Source organism: Martes martes (genome assembly GCF_963455335.1).
Source record: "Martes martes genome assembly, chromosome: 7".
Lineage (NCBI taxonomy): Eukaryota > Metazoa > Chordata > Mammalia > Carnivora > Mustelidae > Martes > Martes martes.
The window spans coordinates 139449473-139457605 of NC_137894.1; the positions used below are offsets into that span (position 1 = coordinate 139449473).

At 45.5% G+C, this 8133-nt stretch overlaps 1 protein-coding gene across 3 annotated transcripts in view; it reads right to left on the reverse strand.

The window, feature by feature from the left end:
* SETD3 (SET domain containing 3, actin N3(tau)-histidine methyltransferase) overlaps positions 1-7912 on the reverse strand; it is a 78998-nt gene extending 71086 nt beyond the window's left edge. For 2 of the 3 annotated variants that reach the window (XM_080809648.1, XM_080809647.1), the window contains exon 1: positions 7767-7912. The gene's annotated coding sequence lies outside the window, so the exon portion shown is untranslated. The remainder of the gene's footprint in view (positions 1-7766) is intronic. The other variant, XM_080809649.1, reaches the window with a different exon arrangement.
* Positions 7913-8133: the final 221 nt, after the last annotated feature.

The window sequence follows — 8133 nt, forward strand, 5'->3', positions numbered from 1 at the left end:
CCTTTTCATTTATGATTCAAAAACGTGTTACACACAATGAATAATTTTCATTGTGATTTCAGCTGATCTGGGGCTAGAGTCCAAGTTTCAACAAATGAACAAACCAGTAGCCTGAGCATCCTTTATACCCCCACTAGAAAAAAAAAAAACTTCCTATCAGAAATTCATCAAGTTCCTATAGAGAGCAAATATTTACCTTGAATATTTATTTCAAATATTTACGTAAGCATAAAGATGTCTAAATCAAGTATGTGTACACACATGTATACACAGACACGTACACACGTAAGTTAAATTCCAGATATTACCCAGAGGGTACAACACTAATTGAAAGGTTTTTTCCCCAAAGTTTAGACTGAAATCAGGTATCATTTATAAATCCTTATGGAATTACCTGGAGACAAACCAAACTATACAGTAAAAAAAGAACTCAGTCAATACGTAAGACAAAAGAAACTAAGCAAAAAGCAACACAGGACTGCTAGACAGACGGACTCTACAGTTGTAGTTCAAAGGAAGGGAATCGATGAAAATAAATAGGAAGCCAGGAGTTTCACACAGATCTACATTTCTTCATCATCAAGATATTTTAAAAATCTACAGAATCCTCAAAATGTGGCCCCTGAAGATACTATAAACTATATAGGAAGCCCACCAACAATCTCTCCCTTTAGCAGATTAAATACATTAGAAACCATAAAATGAGTAAAACTGTAGAATATTCAATTATTTAAATTGCTGGCTAATACAAACTGGCATCTGTAATCAACAGCCACTTCTGACCAAGCAAGTGATTCTTTGTATAATCTGTACAGTGGAATAAACAGTCAGAGGAATAAGATAAAGCATATTCGGGAAACTGGGCTAATGGGTGGGGGCAAGTGAGAGAGGGAGCTACTTTACCCATCGTTACAAAGTCTAGCTCACATACACTGAACACAGGGAGATACGATTCAGCTGGGTAGGTTTTTTTTTTATTCTAAATGAGAAGTATATAAATTAGTATTTTTCTTAAGTTGCTTTCAACGAAATACAAATAGAATAAACATTTTTGATTACACTTATTTGGCAATTTAACCAAGAAACTTTAGCTCTAACCCAGCATCTGTTTTTCAATGTATCCTGAAACTACCCTACTTTACAGTGGGATTAACTAAAGCAGAGAATTGTCCTATGGCTTCCTCCTCCTACCTCAGGCACCCAGCTGTGAAAGTACTTGAAGGGAGTACGAGAGCCTGCCTAATTTTTGTGCAGGAAGAAAAGAATGTCACTAAAATATCTGGCAGGCCATTAGGATAAGATCACTACACTCTGAATTAGATATGCCAATTACAGGATGATGGCTTAGGAAAACGAAAGCACTCTTAAACTGAAAAGTATTTATGCAGTGTTTTCTGTCCTACAGAAACTGACAAGGCATCCACAGACCTGTGCTGCCTGCGGCCGTGTTAACTGGAACTAGCATGTAAGGGAAACATGTACTCTCTACACGGTAGCAGAGCCTAATAGTGGGCTCAAGTCATATAACTTTACCGCTTCAAGTAGATACCTAGCATCCTTCATCCCAGTCCCTATCAAAGGAGGTGCTGATGTGCCACAACTCAAAAGTACCAAGTCAGGGCAAGCAGGCAGGCAAGAAGGTGGAATTAATTTCAAGGCAGTAGCTACTTAAGTAGGGGGATGAATAAAGCTGCAAGTTGCCTGTAAGTAACATTTCCATCTCTATACAGAACAATTTGGACTGTCATATAAATAGGTAGATAGACGAATAAGGATAGATAGACAAATTTGAGATTTAACAAAATACAGATGTTTCTTGCTTTCTATAGGGTTTTTTGCTAGTTTTCCACTAACTTACATGGTAATTTTAGAAGCGCTTAAGCCATTTCTGATTGACTTTTCAATACATAATAGTTTCAGTTTAAACTGCTGTTCAATTAAATTGTAAATACACTTAAAATGAGGCTCCTGTTTAAAGGAAGTTGAAAAAAGAAAACCTCTCATAAGCAAAGAATCATTTGGTATCACGAATAATCATTTCCTAAGCTCTCTTTGAAAAAGAAAAAAGAAAAATGTTAAGGGAAGAAACAGCTGTAATCTGTCAAGAAATTACCTTCAAACCACCCACATTCCTCCCATAAGGATTCGAGATTCTAGGACTGTGGAACACCAGGTTCAGAAGAGACTTTTGGGGTAATCTGTGTTAACCCTCCTGCTCACACATGTTTAAAATAACAACACCTAAGGCAGGAAGCAATGACAGGTGTCAGAGCGCCTTGCTCTCCACTAGCAAACTCCAGTCTGAAAGCCCCTGGGAGAGGCAGGGTGGAGCAATGTCATGGGCAAGAAATGCACCCCCTGAGGCCTGCTGCTGCTGAGCGGTTCTGGCAGCGCCCCCTGCCCCCCCACACGTGGCGCCGCTAACTGCGAGCTGCTCCGGCACACGGTCGGAAGGTTCATCCTCCTGACACCTCCCGATTCCGCCTTTCAAAAGAAACAACTTCATATTTCAGAAGACAGCTCTCTGTCCCCCCAACAAAGTCTTCTCTTCTCCAGGCCTAGCGTATCCTTTCTCAAAAGTGGACAAAACCACTGTGGTGAACAGTTTTTTCCCAAGGCAACAACAAAACCCTTTGGATGAACTCTGGAAGGCACAGAGCTCCACCGGAATCGCCTCCCGGAGCTCAAATCAAGGGGATCTTACTCGGAGGGGTAAGGGATAATCAAGGGATATTATCAAGGAGATAATGCTCAGAGACTGCCCCAGCTTTCCCACGAGTCAGGTAAACAAAGGAGTGCATTATTTCAGTGCACACTTCTCAAGCATCTGATCTGAAATGCACAGATGAGTGACACACGCACGGTCCCACAGCCTTTAGGGTAAGATGGTAATCAACTAAGACCTTTGTCACTTAAGCTATCTTCAGCAAGACAGACGTGCTATATCAAACCAGTGCCCTGAACCCAAATGCAATTTTTCATGCTATTACGTTGTTTGTTTCCAGGCTACTGAAGCCATCGTCCCTGTCACACAGAGTCCTACAGCAGGACCCAACTTGATCTTCCTCACCACAACCGCATCAGTCATACTTACTACATCAGGACTCAAGGTAAGCGTTCTACACAACAGATAGATGCCATACCCACTTTGCAGATAAGCAAGCTGAAGTTTAGAGAGGTTAATAAATTCCATGCAAAATGAAGACTCAGTTGGTGGCAGAGCCTCACCAACACACCTTGATGGCAAACTTTATTGATACTCTAAATAGTGTTTCATGGATTCAGCTCAAAATCAACCCACTTGTGAAGGCTCTAAAGTTCAACATAACAGTATTCCCTTTACAGTAGTAAAACATGCTACATAAAGGTTTTATCTCCTTGGCCTTTGAAAAGTATAGAGCCATCTTGCCGGCCTTGTCCAAATAAACAGGAGTGGCCTCAGCTTAAATGTGAAACTATGAGCAAAAATTCCAAATAAACTTCTGCCCAAGCCCACATACCCCACGTTGAGATTTGCAATGCTCCATTCTTGTCGTGCATCAAGAAACTGCAGTAACCACTTAGGTGACTATGATATGTAGCAATGCTAAGTCATTACAATCCACAAATGGAAAACTTTGTTAATCATTAGTAAGTATGGCAGAAGCAATTTTAATGATTATTTTTCAACACTAATCCTTACTTTCTTTTAACTGTACTCACTGGAAATGTATTGATATTGAAGAGTCAAGCCTATTTTCTGAGACTGAAACCTTTAAACCACTTTGTCATACAGTTTTTTAGACCTTGCTATGGTCTAACAAAATATAGCATTAAAAAAGTGAAAAGTGGGGGTGCCTGAGTGGCTCAATGGGTTAAAGTCTCTGCCTTTGGCTCAGGTCATGATCCCAGGGTCCTGGGATCAAGCCCCACAATCAGGCTCCCTGCTCGGAGGGAAGTCTGCGTCTCCCTCTTCCCCTCCCCCTCCCCTTGCTTGTGTTCCCTCTCTCACTGTGTCTCTCTGTGTCAAACAAATAAGTAAAAATCTTAAAAAAAAAAAAAAGTGAAAAGTGAAAGTCATGATCATGGATAGGTAATAAGCCTAAAAGACTGCGTATTTACTAAGAGTTCTGTGTGGGGATGCCTGGGTGGCTCAGTTGGTTGGGCGGCTGCCTTCGGCTCAGGTCATGATCCCGGCGTCCTGGGATCGAGTCCCGCATCGGGCTCCTTGCTCGGCGGGGAGCCTGCTTCTCCCTCTGCCTCTGCCTGTCTCTCTGTCTGCCTGTGCTCACTCTCTCTGACAAATAAATAAATAAAATCTTTAAAAAAAAAAAAAAAAAGAGTTCTGTGTGGACACCTGATTACATTCTCTGGACAATTCTTCAGTCCCTTCTGAAAAAGAATGAAAACACTTGTTCCACTCTGTCCCTTTTCCCTGCCCGCACTCCATATCCCCATCACTGAAGCTAGACGAGTAACAGGTTAGGGTCTTACTTGGCTTGCTAATCAGTTACCACTCAGATGCCTTTCAAAATAGTAACTTCAGGGTTGGACTTGTCTTCCACTTGGCCTTATCCTGATTATTAATTAACTTCTACTTAGAAAGTACTAAAATAAGAAAGAATTTCAAGGTCTTAACTTTGGTATTTGAATTTATAATCACTTGGAATTATTGTTCTTCCATTCAAATATATTTTAGGAGCAAATTGTCAATACTTTTGTTTATACCTCTTGTTTTAAAGCTGTTTATTTCTAAAACCTAGAGGAAACCCCCAAATGGAAATAGAGTCGAGACAGCTAATCTCTGGCTTGAGTTACTGGATAAATTTAACAACAAAAGTAGGACTTCTAATCTTGCCAGTTCCGCTAAGCTTTCTTTACATAATACTATTAAGTGACTTAAAAAAAAAAAAAAAAAGCTCAACTCCATGATAGTAGAAAGATTATATATGTATTAATATTTTGTGAAAAAATCATTTTTACTTCATAAACACGATGCAAATTAATTCTATTTCCAGATCAAAATATTTAACATCCCCAATGTTAGGAATAGGAATACAAGATGTCAGGCAAGCCAATGTACAGAAGACACTTTTGCCAAGTAAGGTACACCTATGACCGCAACAAGAATGAAACCTAGAAACATGTGAAAGCAAGGAACCCTTAGTTCATTACTCTTAACTGGTTAAACAGAACTCAAAATGAACTGATGTCCAAGATAAACACATCCATGACTGTAGCAAGAGAAAAAGGATGCAGAGCAAATCAAAACACTCTTCAATGGTAAAATAACTGGCCCAAATACAGTGTTAGCTAACTGCGAAAATAACTGGCCATAAGCAACTTCCAGGGTGACGTGAGAGCAAAGATATATTCGCTGTCTTGTTAAAAATGTTTAATGCCATAGTAATAAATGACTTCTGCTCCTCTAATAGGGGAACAAAACCATGGCTCCATTCCCAGAACTTAGGTACAAGGAGAGGAGACACACTTGAAACTGTTCGTCCCTATGGAAGCACCACGCACAGCGGCCAGAGACAAGAAAACCAGTTTCTAAAGAAAAAACCTCCCAGTGGAAGACAGTCCTCAAACTACACACACAAAAAAAGATACACTATGATTAGTTACATTTCTAAAAGCTACTTCAGATTAAAGATAAGAAAAAAAGGAGACCATGTAATTCAAACATTTTAAGAAACTGGAAAACCTCAAAGTAAATGGACATCTAGTAAAAAGAATCCAGAGTAACCCTCTGCTAGTAAGATTTTTACTATTTCTGCTAAAATTCCACATGGTACAAACTGCATACCTGTTTTACTGAATTCAGTCATTGTCTGCTAAATATTTCCAGTACCAGCAAGCCTCTGCTGTGCTGATGCTTACGCTTACCTCTAGCTGTCACCTCTCACGCTCTTCTAGATAGGAAAGCATCAAGTTTTAAGGAGGCTGTTGCGAGTGCTCATAACCAAAAGTTTTCCAGTGGTTGAACTTTAGAATGGGAAGCTGAGTACAACCTTTACACTTCCCTCACTTTCCAGGAGCTTCTAAAGCAAAGATTTAACTACTTAAAACATGGCCTAATGTTCACCACATGGAAGACAAGTTCAGTAAGTGTTACTTTCTTATTGACAATCTTACTGCACTCATTGACAGAACTGAACAGCAACTTTCATTTCCATAGCATAAATGTTTCAGTCTTCAAAGCCAACATCATTCCCCTACCAGGAACAAAAGCACCAAGAGATGTCAGCAAACTGAGGAGATGAGGAGCGGCAACCCTTTTACCCTCTTGGGCTAGAGCTGCATTTCAGACATTAACTTCCAATTCCACGGAGAGAAAGGAGGACAGACAGGAAGGGGTAGCAGAAGGCTAAAAACTGAGGTTGTTTGGAATTCCAATGAAGAGGTTCTGTAGCTGTTTGAGAACTTGGCTTTGCAAACTACTTTCTCCCGCCAGCGAAAAACCTCCTCCTTAAATTGTTGGAACTTGACCAGAATATCAATCACAGCAGTCCCTGGGACTAATTTGGTAAGGCGGGACTGCATACACAGTAGCCCGTATAGACATAATACATCATGGTTCAAGCAAAAGTCCTGCAAACTCTTAACAGGGGAAAGCTGCTCTTATTTTGCTATATTCTTGAGTTAAATGCATTCTCCTAAAATAGTAAGAAAAACCTCCCCAAGATTATTACTGGTTATTCCAATTCTGAAATACCAGTGGGGCCACTGAGAAGAAAAATAGGAGAGGAAAAGGTAAAACTCCCTTTTCGGTGTCCACGTCTACACGTTGTGACAAACGCACACAGCTGTGTAATCATGCACCGCAATCAAGCGACGAGCAGGTTCATCGCTAAACGTTTAACTCTTCGGAGGGTTTTACAAAGCACAAGTAATCTGTCAACATACTTCGCACGTACGTTTGCTTTTGAAACACCACCTCCTTCCTTTGGAAAAGCAAAGCAATACCCTGCAAGCGATCCCACACGTGTCGACGCGCGGCGGGGGCGAGGCCGCGCAGCGAGTGGCCCGGCTACCCTGCGGCTCGCGTCCCCCGAGGACAAGCGGGGCAAAGGCAGAGTTGCAGCGCCGGAGCCGCGAGGAGGAAGAGTTTACGGCCAGAGTGACAAACTCCAAAGCCCCGAATTCTTCTCCCTAGTAGGGCGCCGAGCGTGTGGACCACGGCCAGGGCGCGTGGGAAGAAAGATGACCTATTTTCAACGCCTGTTTTTATAACTGGAAAGTGAGGGAGAGAAGCGGGGACTGGTCCCCGGCGCCCCGGCGCGCACCTGAGGTCTGGGGAGCTGAGCACAGAAGCCACAGCCTTCACGCGGGCGACCGCGGGGAGGGAAGGAAGGGAGGAAGGAAGGGAGGGAGCGCGAGGCGGGCCGGCCGCACGCACAGCCCAGCCGCCCAGCGCCAGCCAGAGCGCCCCGGGCCCCACCCGGCGAGCGTCCAGCGGCTGCCGCTCCTTGCACCTGCCGCCGCCTCCGGGCCGGGCGTCCCAAGGGGCCGCGGGGCCCGGGCCAGCGCGCCCCCCGCGCCGGCAGAGCCGGGGGCCAGAGGCCGAGCGGCGCCCCCGACCCGCCGGGGCCCCATACCCAGCCCTCCCACCCGGCCCCCGGGGCGCACACCGCCTCCCGCACCTCGCACCTCGGGCCGGGGCGGCCGGCGGGGCGCGCGCAAGACCCTGGCCGAGGGGCGCGGGCCGGGGCGAGGGGCGGCCTCACCGCGCGAGTCTGCCCGCGGGCCGCGCGCGCCGAGGGGCCGCCGCCGCCGGCACTCACCTGCCCGCTTGCCCCCTTCGCGCAGCGGCGGCGGCGCCACACTCGGGCCCGGACCCACCGTCCGCCTCAACCAAGCCCCAGGCGGCGGCGGCGGCGGCGGCCGGACGGGAGGGGCGGGACGGCGGCCTGAGACGGCCCCGCCGCCGCGGCCCAACCCGGCTCCGCCCGCCCCCCGGACCCCGCCCCCGGACCGCCGCCGCCGCCGCCCATTGGCCCGCGGCGCCGACGCATGGGGGCGCCCGTCAGCCAATCAGGAGAAAATAGAGCTCTCCAAAGAGGAAAGTGTCGCCAGTCTCTCCCCGGCCCCTCCCCGCGGGTCTGCGGTCGCCGCGGGCCGGAGGAGGAGCCAGTCGAGGGGGCCATCCTG